General features: G+C 31.3%; 1 long non-coding RNA gene across 1 annotated transcript in view; it reads left to right on the top strand.

Moving 5' to 3' along the window:
- LOC148302051 (uncharacterized) overlaps nt 1-15,176 on the top strand; it is a 319,967-nt gene that overhangs the window by 216,949 nt on the left and 87,842 nt on the right. The window contains exon 2 of the long non-coding RNA XR_015838711.1: nt 1,871-1,929. This is a non-coding gene — a long non-coding RNA (uncharacterized LOC148302051). The remainder of the gene's footprint in view (nt 1-1,870; nt 1,930-15,176) is intronic.

The following is a 15,176-nucleotide window of genomic DNA, read 5'->3' as shown; positions in this document are numbered from 1 at the left end:
GATCTCGGGAGATTTACAAAATATAGATTGCAGTTCGAGACTTGTCGCCGTGACCCAGGGACTGTATTTATTTATCCGTGCAAAGCACGTGGTTTGGCGGGTGAATGGTTTGAAAAAGCGGAGGTGTTGGTAAGGCCGGGTAGGGTTACACATGAATCTTGCGTTATCCCTCTATTTATCTCGAAACCCCACTGAAATCGGGATGCTTCATTCAATGAATGAATTTATTTGCGTTGAGTTTGGTCTACCCGAAAATTCAGCTACGTGTGTGAAAACAACAAGCATTTTTACATAAATAAAATTCAGTATTTACATACACTTGAACCTAAGGCGTAAGGCTGTGCTGTAAGTTGCTTCGAGCAATGTTTTTTTTTACATTCAATATTGTTAGTGTATCCATTTTTTCCATCTCTGGATTTTTTCTGGTCCACTTAGAAGTTAATAATATCTTATTTTTTTAAAAAGTTTTTTGATACAAAAAAAAAAACAGTTTCGGTCAAGGTTTTGCTATATTTTTGTGATGGTTTCCGCTAATTAAAATAACTACATCATTTCAAATGAACCACATTAAAATGATGAAAAAACCCACCATAGATGGTTTAAGTGAACTCGTGCATACTGCGTTACAAGTTTGATCAATATATCAAGAAGTTTCAAGAATTTGTGTAGTGTGGTTGGCAATCATGGATAGGATTGATGAACGTTACAGGTAGGTCATCACTTGAGTGATCACTTAAGCCACCCTTTGACGGTCGTAATGCCTGCAAATGCCCAAACTTCCACATTGTTTTTTCTTCATCTATGTTAAGACGTCAAAAATAATGTGTAAAATATATTCCCTTTTTGCTCATTCTGTGCTTTTTTCTGATAGTGGAATAGAGTTGCCGTCGCAAATCACAGATAAGTTGTAAAAAAATGGATTATTTTTCAGTTACGTTTTTATGCTTCTGTTTTCAATAAATGATTGGTACTTTTTATACCTTAAAAGCCGTTTATATTATTTGTATTACATTTGTTTAGATAAGTTGAAATTTGATCGTTTCCGGTTGGATGAATCTCATTATACAGGGATATTGGATAGTATTTTATTATTTTTCTTATTATCATACCTTTTATCGATTTGAACTTTTTTTATCAAATGCAATCAACCCAACGCTGTTACGAGTAACAATAATGAATACATTTTACATGAAAGTTTTAAGTAATATTTGTTCAACTACTTGAGAACAAAATATATGTACGAGTATAAACTATTGTGTGACCAGAAAGTATATTTAAATGAATATAATAAAATATTGAATTGAGTTTTAGTTATTTTATTAAGTCAATACATATAATTATGTTTGAAAAAAAATCATAGTGAACATCACTTTATCATGTGCAGACTTTACAATAAAAAAATAAACAAGAAATCTCCCCGAACTGCATAAAAAATATATGTTTTTCAGTAATATTTGTTTAATGTGTAAAATGTCATTATAAAAAAATGTCCCTCTCTAAGCATAAGAGTCTCTTTTTTGGAGAGGCTCAGTGCAATTTAAATTAAAAGAAATGTATAGAAATTGTATTTAATTGTATAAAAAATGTAACTTTAATTTTAAAAATAATAAAAAATAATAATAATTATGCAGCATTAATGTTCACATATAGGTTTTGCAATTCCAAATGGACGTTTTACAAATGCCTTACAAATCGAATCGTACGTTTAAAAAAATACTGTACCAATGTCAGCTAGTCAATTTTATATGTAATATAAATAATAACAACTATTTAGGGGTTGGTTTTTATTAAGTTATTTAGTAAGTTATTTTTACAATTATCAATTTTAATCTTCTACTCTTTATAGCTTGTGTATTTTTTTTTGTTACAGGAAGAAAACATCAAATGTCAAAATTGAAACCTGACCTTTTTCTCCGACTCTTGTAACAGGTAAGAATTGCCGCTATTATATTTATTAAAACATCCACCTAGACTGAAATGTCAACATCGTCAGAAAAAGAACGGTTTATATAATCGTTAATTAAACTTTACAAAGCAGTTATTTTATTTTTATTTATTTTATTTATTTCAAAACATATTACATACATAAATCATATATGGTATACATATAGTATTCCCGATGAGTAATTTCTATTTCTCATTTTGGGACATGGGATCAAAGTTATCATGGGAATTGTTCATGTTTTCGGAATGCCCAGAAAATGTACTATATCCCAGCAAAAGAGGCATATTTTTAACTTAATATTTACCCGCTACAGGGCAGAAAATGTTATTTTTGCATTTTGAAGAAAAGGTATTATTTAATTATTTGTTTAAATATACTTAATATTTTTCAAATGGAGAAAAAACCTTCAGGTTTTACTTAAGAAGATCTGTTGCACAGTAAAAAGTTGAATAAGTGACTTATTTTTAAAACATTGTATTATATTTTTTAATTTTAAAAACGTTCTCCTGGAAAATCATGTTATTTGATATATGACGTTGTTGAAAGGAGTGAGCGAAATATCATAGATAGTTAGCTAATGTCTTCGCATTCGACAGCGATCAAATCGCGACATTAATAAAACAATCAGCCGTGATCACCGCTTGCATGTCGGCTTGTCTTTAAGGATTTAATTTGCGCTGGTATAATGTGTGTCGCAAAAAACCAAATGACATAACGGGACGAGAAATCTTTTGTTTTAACGGCCATTTTGACCTTCCGCATTGTCTGTCGACAAAAAAAAACGCGCGACTGGACTGGTAATCTGAAAATGTCAACATGTTACTTTTTACATACAGCCAGTGGGGGCGTATTCTTGAAATGTGCTCGTGGTTTATTTTTAACTGATCGAAAATCCTGCGCTCATCACGAATCCTTGAAATTTTGTACATGTCGTACTCGTACGATATCAGTTTTCATGTCGTATAAGAGATTGATTTATACAACACAGTACTTCGTAGTTCTCAAAACTGGTAGTGTTTACATGAATAAACTCAAAAGTCATATAAAAAAAAAATTATAATGTTATTCCACAAAGTTAATTTCAAATCAATAAATTATCTGCTGAATTATATTTTTTGATTTTTAAGTTTTACTTTGTATGTTCCACTTTTTCAAAGAAAAAGTGGTATTTACCAAGTAACTCTTATATAAGAAAATGATGTTGCCGCTAAGTGAGTATAATTGATTTTTTGTTTTTTTTTTTTTACTTTTTGCAGAAATTACACAGTTTTACAGAAATGGTACAAAAAACTGTCGAAAATGTTTGTATATAGTTTTCGAAACTAGTCGTGTTTACATAAATGAACCCAAAAGTTGTCTTATACAAGTTTTTATTTTTTAATTTATATTTAAATCATTGTTTTATTATAACTATTATGGGAAATAAAGATACTTTGTTTTTTGATCGACTCTCATTTTTGTTTTATTCCTCAAAATAATGGCAAATTAATGATTAATATGTTCTTGCAGCATTTTTTGTTTGGATTTTGTTAAGCTTCAACAGTTTTATAAAGGTTCATCATCATCATCATCTGATTCTAGTTTTCGAGACTAGTCTTTATGACATAAATAAACTCATAAATGGCCTTATATAAGATTTTATTCTTACCTTATTATATTTTATATTTAGTTATTTATTTTTATTAAATCATTTACTTATGTTATAAAATCATCATTTTATATCGCAAAGGTAATGCAATATCAATAAATATGAATATTATTTTTTGACATCTCATCAATGATGCAGATGAATATGGATGTCTGGGCATTTACGGGGCTGACGACCGTCATTGGCTGGTTTAAGTGATCACTTTACACACATGTACATAACATTCACCAATTCTACCCATTATTGACAACCACACTACTCAAATTGGATGTTCCATATATATGAACCAATTTTGAAACAGTGTTCTCGAATCACTTGTCAAAAAATTATATGAAAATAACTCCTGTTAACTGAGATAATCCAGATTTTGTGAACAAGTATTTGGACACACTCAAAATGTTGTAAATAAATATATGACTTTTCATATTTTTTTTTGGATTATTGTTAAGTTTTAACATTTTTACAGAATACGGGCATGATATTATTGTTGTTAAAGCGACATTTCAAGACCAAATAATTTTAAATCTCAAACCAGCCGACATCTCGGGTGCTCTTTGTTCCAAAAGCTTCGTTGATCTGCCATGAAGTTGGCGTCTGGTCATTCGAGACGTTTCCAATTGACTTTTTAGAATAAAACTAAGATTATAATCATTCACGCTCTAAGTAAAATAATACAAGTCTTTGTTCCACGATATCTTGAGTGCGTCCAAACCTTTGTTCACAAATTCCCGGTTTAGTTTAGCTCCACTTAAGAGCTATTTATTTTATTAAAACTCTCCTTATCATTCACCGTTCACATTATGTAATACCATTTTTATAAAAGTGGTATTACACAAAGTGAACGGTGAATGATAAGGAGAGTGTTATATTACCATACCACAAAGTTAACAATGCTTCTAAAATACAATTTATTTATTTTATTGATCAAGTATTTCAGATACTAGGTAAGGAGTCGAAATAATCGACCGGTATGTTTGAGAGGATGCATGAATGTGGAAGAGTAATACAGTATTTTTTCTACGATATTTTGAGTGCGTCCAAACCTTTGTTCACAAATTCCAGCTTAAGTTAAGCTCCACTTAAGATCTGTTTATTTAATTCATTACAAGTATTTTAGACACTTGAAAGTTCTCAGGTTAAAAGTCGGTAATCGGCGGGTTTGTACGAGGAGATGCATGAATGTGGAAGAGAAGATCTCAGTTTACTGAGTTTATTATTTCAAACACGACGAATTTTGAGAACTACAGATATTCTCATCAGCAGTTTAATTTTTTAGTCTGATGAAAACATCTTTTGTTTTCGAAACTAGGCATTTTTACATCAATAAACTCAAAAAGTGGTCTTGTACAAGTGTTTTATATTCAAATTTAAAAAGTGTGTTTAAAATTTCGGGGATTCTAACTGTCCATTTAAACATGCTTTAATTATAGAGGCATAATGTCTTATATTTGAAATGTATTACTTTTTTAAACTCGTGGAATTTCTAGAAAATTCACCGTGCAATATAGCTTTGAGAAACACATATCGCTCACTCCTTTCAAGAACGTCATAAATCAAAATACTTGATTTTTCAGGAGAACCTTTTAAAGTTTAAAAATATAATACAATGTATTTAAAATTAATATCAAGCCTCTTATTGAACTTTTTACCGTGCAACAGATCTTTTTTGGTAAAACCCGAAGGTTTTTTCTCCATTTCAAAAATATTTAGTTTACTTCAAAAAATAATTCAACAATACCTTTTCTTCAAAATGTAAAAAGAACACTTTCTGCCCTGTAGCGGGTAAATATTAAGTTAAAAGTATGCCTCTTTTGCTGGGATATAGTACATTTTCTGGGCATTCCGAAAACATGCAATTTTTTATTTATGACGTTCTTGAAAGGAGTGAGCGATATATCCTCATCATTATTTTAGTATTTTCACCTGTCAATGAGAATATATATGTAGTTCTGGAAACTAGCCATGTTTAAATTAATTTTCAAAAAATCCTCGCACAAGTGTTTTATTGTTATATACGAGTATATTTATAAATTGTGTTTTCACCTTCAGGGAATCTAATTGTTAATTTGCACATAATCATGTTTCAATTAAAGAAACATAATATCCTATATTTGATATGTATTACTTTCTTGAACTCGTGGAATTTCTAGAATATTCTCTGTGCCAGACAGAACGAAGAAAATCTAATGGCATTACTTTTTCTCGTGTTACACGTGTCACGTTACTCTAATTAAGCGTCACTGTCACATGCGCGTTTACTTGTCACAAGCGTGTCACAAGCATGACTGGCGAAAGTCGCCTTGTCATATCAACTTTGGAAATATCATCGTTTTACCCCGCTATTTGCGTCAACGTGTTTCTCTTTTTTAATCTAAATATTTAATAATGAAACCATTTAAAAAAATAATTGTGTGACTATGTCCTTCCATTATCTGTTAAATTTCATGGCTTTATACGACACATCGGTGGTGTAATGGCAAAGGGGTATATCTGTCAAATTTTTTATTTTCTAAATTAGATCCACAAAATGTCTTAAATATTGTATTCCATAATCTGGAAAAAGGATAAAGCTGTAGTTGCAATACTTATTTAGTTTTATTAAGATATGTACATATAAAAAAAACATAAAACAAATGAGTTATTTAATTTCACAAGTTTCTTTTTGCTCTCATGTAAAATTTGGTGTGAGACAGATATGCCCCTTTGCCTTTACACTACCGATATATACTGACAGGAGCCGTGGCGTAGTTGGGTAGATACCCGACTGCGAAACTGGCGTCACGGGTTTGGTTCCCGCCAATTGTAAAATGAATTCAAGAAAGATTTATTTTCAATTGGTCTGGGTATTAATGATGCATTTTTCACATTTGTCTTACAAGACTTGCAGACAAGCCTCTAAAAGTAGAGGCTATGCGGGTTATTCGCGGGAGATCGCAGAACTCCTTTGTGTACTGCCAGTCAAACTTCACTTAAGTATTAATTTAACAAAAAAATATATCAATAGATGTTAGAGGAAAGGCATACTTTTGGCATTACCTTTGTGGAAAAAAAATGATAAATAAATTTTAAAATATTATTTAAACTCTCCTCTTAAAACACCTAGCATTTACTCAACTTACTAAACATCTTTCGTTTTCTATCTGATTAGTCAAACATCTATCGTTTTCTAACTTAGTCGAGACAGGGGTGTGCTGATTTCGCAAAATCAACTCTTAACTGTGAATACGTAAGCAAAATTCACTAATTACCGATCAAATTCACCACACTTCCAATTAACTACTCAGGTGTGAGTGATAGAGTCGATTTGTGGATAATGGTAGCCTTGGCAATAATAAAAAAATGTTGATTAGTTTTACTCCGGAGCTATTTTCATTATATGGCGTGCGTTAATAATACAATACATTACACAAGTTCTGTATAATTTTGTCGATTCCCAAGAGTTTAATCTATTGTACTGTGGCCCTTTTGTTTTGTGTGTCAATAAATATATGCGAATGAAAAAGGGTCGATTAAAAGGGTGTTTATTCTTTTCATTTGTAAGGGAAGGTAATATGGCGTTATGTATTCGGTTGAAATTAATTCAGAAGGCGACTGAATTATAAGAAAATAATCACACCCGTTACACACATCAAACATCTTTGAAATTTTGCCAACTCCATGCTTTACTACTATATATTAGGGTTAGAAATAGAACTTCGTTTTGTACTGTCAGTCAAGCTTTGTTTAAGTATTTTTTTCTAGTATATTATTTTGAGAAATAAAAAGACTTTGTTTTTTGATCTACTCACATTTTTACTAACCAACTAGTTTCGGCAACAACCTGTTGCCCTTTTCAGGGTTTAATTTATGACTGAAGAGGGCAATAGGTTGTTGCCGAAACTAGTTGGTTAGTAAAAATGTGAGTGGATCAAAAAACAAAGCCTTTTCATTTCTTAAAATAATATATCAATATGATCCACAAAGTCAATGCTTTCAATATTCATTTTTTTTTGTATAGATTTATTTAATACATATATTATTTATGTCGGGTTGTTGTCCCGTGGTTAGTGTCACGGACTCTTGAGTCAGAGTTTCTCGGTTTGAACCCATTCTACTACAAATCGATACCTATGATATATCTAATGAAATTGAATAATTTGTATAAATAATAAAAACACAGATTTATTTTTTATAAAATAAATAAAAGGCATCAAAAGTAAGGTAGCGGAAAGGCATTTGCGATGTTATGGGCACAAAGGAGGCAGAGAACCTTTTCACATTGTGAATCAGGCAACCATCGTGGATCTACCTCGAATAATATCTAGAGGAAGACAGAAGAATTGGTGTTTGTTGCAGAAAGAAAATATGGCCTAGGTGACGTAAATGAAAGAAGGATCTACAACCTTAGGACAAGGAGAGCTGACTCCAACAGCCTTCAAAGAAGATTAGTTGAAATGGAACCAGGAAGAAGAAGAAAAATATTATTATTTTTTGACATCTCATCAAAGATGAAGAAGAATATGGAAGTCTGAGCATTTACGGGGCTGACGACTGTCATTGGCTGGTTTAAGTGATCACTTTACATACGTATAACATTCACCAATCCTACCCATTATTGACAACCACGCTACTCAAATTCTTGGAAATTCTATATATATGAATCAATTTAGAAACCTTGTTTTTGAATCACTAGAACTTCACTATTGGTGAGATGTAAAGAAACTTTTTACTAAGCAGAAACTCTTATATTAGTATAAAAATAATATGAAAATAACTCCTGTAATTGGAAATAATCCAGATTTGGTGAACAAGTATTTGGACACACTCAAATTTTGTAAAGAAAAATATTTTTCATTTTATTTATTTTAATTTTTTAGTATTTGAAAAAAGATCGTTAATCTTGACCGTAACAAACACGCTTTGAAATCTCGATCAAATAGAAAATTTCACACGGTCTTGATAAACCGTCTCGATCTATACAACTTATATTTAGTTTAAGAGATAAATTATACACGCATTTGCTTGCACGTACACTGAAAGCTCTAAATTTCCTCCTCCATAAGAAAACTATGTCAGCTTAAACGGTCTGACTTTTTGATGACTTGGCCAAAACTGTCTGATGTTATTGATTATAAATATCGTAACGAATCAGGCACTTGACCAAACTATTTGTTTCTTCTTTGAAAAAAAAGCGAAAATAATTTCGTGGATTTCGTTCCTCCTTTTTTCTTGTCTGCACCCAAATGGTGTATAGGGCACTGAGTTTTTCGATGCATTGATATCTTGATCATGCATCACTTAACAAATATATCACAGCATAAAATTTTTCGATCTATGTTTGAAAACTTTGAGTTATTTTGAGACCTCTTTATCTTCTTCTTCCTGGCTCGATCCCATCTTATGGTCTTAGTAGACTGTTAGGGTCTACTCTCCTTGTCCTCAGGTTGTAGGTCCTTCTGTTTTGGGCAACGTCACCTAGGTCGTGCCTTTGAATCATATTTTCTTTTGCAGCATCCACAGTAGAAGCCTATATAAATGCATGTGAAATTATTTTCCCAATTATTTCATGTAATAGAAAACATCTGAAATTCGATTTAAATTCAATAATCCTTATTTTAGATATGTTATCAATTTTAAAAAAATTTAAGCGTGACAAAATTTTTGATAATGTTGAAAAAGTGTCAGTTTAAATATGTTTTAATAACTTTTAGAAAATCGAGTAATTTTACTGTTCCTCGGTGTATAAAGTAATCGTTTCAATCAGCCAATGATAGATCGGAAACCCTTAAAATGCCAGTGCTTCCAGATTTCTATCTCAATAATCTAGAATGAGGTATGAACAGACTAAAAAACTGGTTGAATTTATAAGTTATATTTATAAGTATATATATAATTCCATTTGAAAGTGTGTGAATAGTGCTTCAGTAGTGATGTGTAGTATTGCTAGTTGTTGCATGCTGGTTGTAGTGATTGTCCTGACGAAGAGACGGATACGTCTCAAAACCGGTTGACTTGAATCTCTGTGAGTGATTATATCCTAAAAATATACAATTGTTATTTATGAACGTATAACTTATAATGATTTTTTTAAAATTAAACACTTGAATATACCACTTAATTGAATTTTATTTATATATACGACCAGTCTGATGATGTCGGTAACGACGAAACCTGGTCGCTGGTCAAATAAAAAAAGTGGAATAGCTAAAAACACTGGTTTTAATCTAATAATACGACTAGTTTCGAAAACATGGTGTTTTCATCTTCTGGTAAAAATTAAGTTTGAATTCTTACCAGAAGATGAAAACATCTGTAAGTTTTCGAAACTAGTCGTATATATAAGTAAAACTCATTAAAGTGGTATATTCAAATGTTTAATTTCTTAAGAATAATGAACATGTCATTCCATAAAGTAAATGCCGAATCAATTAATAATGTAACTAGTAAAGTTATACGAAAAAAAAAAAAAAAAAAATTTTCATTTTTCTAAGCCCATTGGGAATCGAACCTGGGACGTTGTAGTTTGTAGCCAGTTTAACACGATGATTTGATAAGCTTCGTGTATTTAATTGAATATACATAATATAATATAATACATCCCCTGTGTTTCCAAGTCACAATGCTTAATTTATGTGAAGGATTACAAACTGGTTGATTGATATGGGAGAAGGCGTAACGAAGTCAGACTGCCTTTTGAGGATGATCTCAAAGGACTGATGTAATTGAATTACTGTTGTAAATGAGTTGAATAATAATATTTTGTAATAAAAATGTAACTTTGTTTACAACATTTTGAGTATGTCCAAATACTTATACTTATAAAAATTCTCCAACTATAGGAGTATTTTTCATATTATTTTTTGACATCTCATCATAGATGAAGAAAAATATGGAAGTCTGGGCATTTACGAGTAAATGTTCAGAATATATTTATACCTTTATTTTTATCAAATGAATGATTATTTTCTATAAAGTGATTGGCAAATTCAGATTAATTATGATTATTTTTTTATTTTGTATTATAATTGTTATTTATTTTTTAATATTAAGTGATTTTAATACAAAGTTCCAAATTATTTTTTGATATCTCATCAAAGATGAAGAAGAATATAGAAGTCTTGGCATTAACGGGGCTGACGACCGTCATAGGCTGGTTTAAGTGATCACTTTACACATGTAACATTTACCAATTCTGCCCATTATTGACACCATACTACTCAAATTCTTGAAAGTTTTATATATATGAACCAATTTCGAAACGTTGTCCTTGAATCATTAGAACTTCGCTAGAGACATATATTGTTGAGATGAAAAGAAGCTTTTTTATTGAGCGAAAATTGTTTTATTAGTATGTGAGATCCGAATTCTGGATCATAATCATACACATGAGAAACGCCAGAAAACGTCATTTTTATTTTTATTATTAAAGTTTATAATTTGTCCTGTTAATTTATTTACAACATTTTGTTTCATTAATATGTAAATGAAACCAATAAATGTATCAAAGTATTCATGTTGTTTTGATTTTCAAAGCAGGTATCAATTAATAACATATAAGGTTTTTAAAGCTGTGGAACACGTTAGATACCACCATTTAATAAGGACTAGAAGTTCCTCTCCACTAATTTAAATGACACCTGTGCGTAGAAATCTATACAATAATTAAAAGCAGGCTATTTTTTTGGTCGAAACGATAGCTTTTATTAATCGGAGGAATCAATCACTATTAGATATGTCATTAGTTTCGGCATGAAAGGAATATATATTCTAATTGGATTGGTCAGTGGTTGCCAAACTCACAAGCCAACAGCGCCAAATTAAAATAATGAAAACGGTATTTCAAGTGTTATGTACGCAGCGGAACGCCAGCGAATTGAGTTGTAACACTATTCTTATCATTCATCGTTAACTTTGTCTAATACCGATTGAAAATTATACCGAATGCAAGTGGTATTACACAAATTGAACGATGAATGATAAGGAAAGCTTTATATTACTATAGCATACAGTTAACAATGCTTTTAATAAACAAAATAAATTGTTTTGTAAGCTCACACAGAGAAAATCTAGAATCTCGAGGAACAACCCTGATTGTGAGTGTGGAGCTGAGCAGACCATAAGACACATACTGCAAGACTGCCAGCTTAAAGAAGTTTGGTGGTGACCTTTGGTATATCTATTTGACGACACAGCGGACCGTTATGGTCAGCAACGTTAATTTACTTTAAAAAAATAACAGTAGAAAAACAGTCGCTGACTGATATTAAGGTTCGGAAAGTCCTCTCTGCAACATATGCTAAAAGGAGTAAAGTACGAGCTAATCATAAAAGTCAAAATAAAAGGTCGACAAAGTGTGAGCAGAAGACAGATCTCCTGGCTTCGGAATATACGAGATTGAACGGGGATCAGAACTATCACAACTCTGTTTACAGCTGCCAAAGACAAGGACAATTACCTCTAAATTAATGATAGTCTACGTCAGGGAGACTTGACATCAGATCCACAGAAAAATATATGATTGTTTTGATCATATGATTCAGGAACAATATTTCAAGTGCTATTAATCATCATGAAACATTTAACATCTAATACGTCATGAAGGTCTCTTGCATGCAATAATGGAGGGTATGATCGACAAACTCCAGGGGACGCCCACGCCGAGATTACCTGGAGGACCTGTTGGTGGACGTGCGCTGCTCATCATATGCAGATTTCAAAAGAGCCGCACAAGATAGGGAAAAATGGAAGAGAAGAATAGAGAAAATTGCTGCAAACCAATCCCAGGATTGAAACCAGAGAAGAAGAACATTTAACTGTCCACATTGAATAATTTTTAGTGTCCAAATATGTGATTTAATTAATGTAGAACGAATAGTTTATTTTATATTTTCCTTAACGTCAGTAAATTATCATATAGTTTTTTTTATCTATCTATCTCTAGCTCCTTTTATACCTTTTATTTATTTTCATAACATTTTTTTTGTTACAGCTAATATCGAAAGAAATAAAAAAAAAAAAGAATTGACAATAAATATGGGAGTCAAACACTGCAATATATCTTTCCGAAGATTTTTAATTTGTTGCCGATGGATGTTAGAGGTCAAAATAAAATATGGAACAAAGGCAAAATAAAGGAATGGGTAAATGATCAAGAGTTAATTTTATGAAAGTTGTAAAATGTTTATATTCTTAATTTTAATCTCTTTTTTGTATCTATATTAGGTTAAAATCGTTAAAAACAATAAAAAAATATTGAAAAAGAACTCCACCGACAAGACACACAAGGTGGCTTGGGGGGTCTCTACAAAAAAAAGTTGTAAATATGTATAAATTGTGGTTTCAATAAATGTTTACAAATAAAAAAAAAACTCTCATAAATGAGTGGAGGCTTAGAAAAAAATCATCATGTATTCCTTCTTCAGATCTTTCAAAACAAACTATTTGTAATGTGATCAAATTCTCGTTTCTTTTTCGCCAATATTTCCATATCAGCACAGTCAAGCAAGGAAGGGAGGCGCAATCAAGGGACCGCGAGCCGCGGTTTGCCGACCACTGAACTAGGTATTAACGTGCGAAGGAGCCACGGCCGAAGGAGCAATTATTATGTCTTTAGATGGTCCTATATATTGGATGGCAACCGGTATCTCTCTAGCCGGGTTCTGTAGGCGGTGAAACGAAAAATGCTCTCATTAATCGGTGAATTATTGAGTGATTTATTCCCGATTTTATACGTGCGCCGACAAAATGAGTGATATCGTTCGGGGGACGAGCGATCAAGGTACGATTTGGTTTTAAAAACAAAAATAATAAAAAAAAACTTTGTAAAGAAAAAAAGAGAGTGAGTATACTCAAGATAATATTTTACATTTATTTTTATTTTATTAAAGACATATGCAATTACAAATTAAAAATTATGTAACCATTTTTCCGACCCCAATATTTAGAAGTGAAGCATGTTAAATACGATCTATCAGATGAATGTGTGGCAAAACGATGTATAATAGATGTTCAAATGGTGAAATAGGGAATAAATGCAAGGCTGATAAAAGCATTATCGATAAAATTAAGAAAAGTATGTGTTTGAGACGGGTTTGACATGTGAATCTAATGAGTCAAGAAAGAACACTTTAAAAAATTTACCAGGCAAATGTGATTTATAACTTTATAATTTGTGATGTAAGCAAATCGGAATAATCGCCGTGTATGTATGAGGAGATGCATAAATATGGAAGAGGCGAAAATTGTTTGCAAATACAGATTGGTGTGGCGTTATTTTATCCCTGCCTACCCTCGCGGGGAAGTGGAGTGATAATTAGTAAATAAAGTTGTTCAAATTATACCAGAATATCATAGAAACTTGTTTTGTGAATTTCTCTCTACTTGTTTTTGGATGACATCAATCACTATTACACTCAATCGTTCTCAATTACTTCGAATCCAAATTATTTATTCCATATGTTGCTTACACCACAATTAAAGCTATTAGGCTTTTAAATGAAGGCAGGCACAGACATATTGTGCAATAAAACATTCTAACATACGTACCGCCAAAAGTAATTAGGATACGTGTATTTTGATTCACAAGTCGTTAATTTACAACCTGTTATATGGTATCATTCTTTGAGAACAAAACAATTTTAATTGTTTGAGCTGTAGGAAGAAGACGCCTTTTGAACAACATATTTTGCCAATAATTTATTTTAGTATAAATCAAATAAAGGTGTCTCAGCTTGAGATGAATTATATTTCGTTTTTATACGAAAGAAGGTGGAAGTCTGAATGACCAAGGGATAATAATCTGGCATTTGGCTGGTTTAAGTGATCACTTTACGCACTAAGTAACTTTCATAATTTTACCTTTTATTTTACATCCGTGTTTTAGAAAGATTATTATTTATTAAAAAAAATATCACATAAATTTATACTTACTTACTTATAACCCTTATTCGCACCCAATGGTGCATAGGGCACTGCATCGAATTAACATAGTGTTATCTTGATCATTCTTACATAAAGGCAAGGTGATCACTCTTGCGCTTCAGGAACCAGTCCAGGGTAATATTAAATAAATATAACGTTGTAAAATCACTAATATTTATTTTCACCCCCCTGGGAATTGAACCCGGGACCTCCAGCACGGTAGCTAAACACGCTGACCCTTACACCACAGAGGTTGACTGAAATTCATAATTACATACATAAGTCATACATGCGAGTATAATATTTCCGATGAGCAATTTCTATTTCTCATTTTGGGACATGTGAATAAGGTTAAAAAGACTGAAACATGAATAAGAAAGTTACAAAAAGAAAAAAAATTAATAAACAAAACTAATACAGGGCAAAATATAAAACTTTAAACGGGTATAGTAAATAGGCATATAAAAAAACAAATTATAAAGCGTATTCAAAAGAAAAAAAAGAGAAAATATAACTAATCACTTACACAAATATCTTTCCATAAATTATTTTTTCAGTTTATTTAATTTGGATCCCTGACTGGGTTATATTTTATATATCGCTCACTCCTTTCAAGAACGTCATAAATCAAAAAACGTAAATTTTCAGTTGTGCATGTTTTCGGAATGCCCAGAAATTGTACTA

The sequence above is a fragment of the Brachycentrus maculatus genome, unplaced genomic scaffold (genome assembly GCF_059751285.1).
Source record: "Brachycentrus maculatus isolate JH-2025_06_01 unplaced genomic scaffold, ASM5975128v1 h1tg000485l, whole genome shotgun sequence".
NCBI lineage: Eukaryota > Metazoa > Arthropoda > Insecta > Trichoptera > Brachycentridae > Brachycentrus > Brachycentrus maculatus.
The sequence above is the reverse complement of the archived record's forward strand: the minus strand, read 5'-3'. Positions and strand labels throughout refer to the sequence as shown.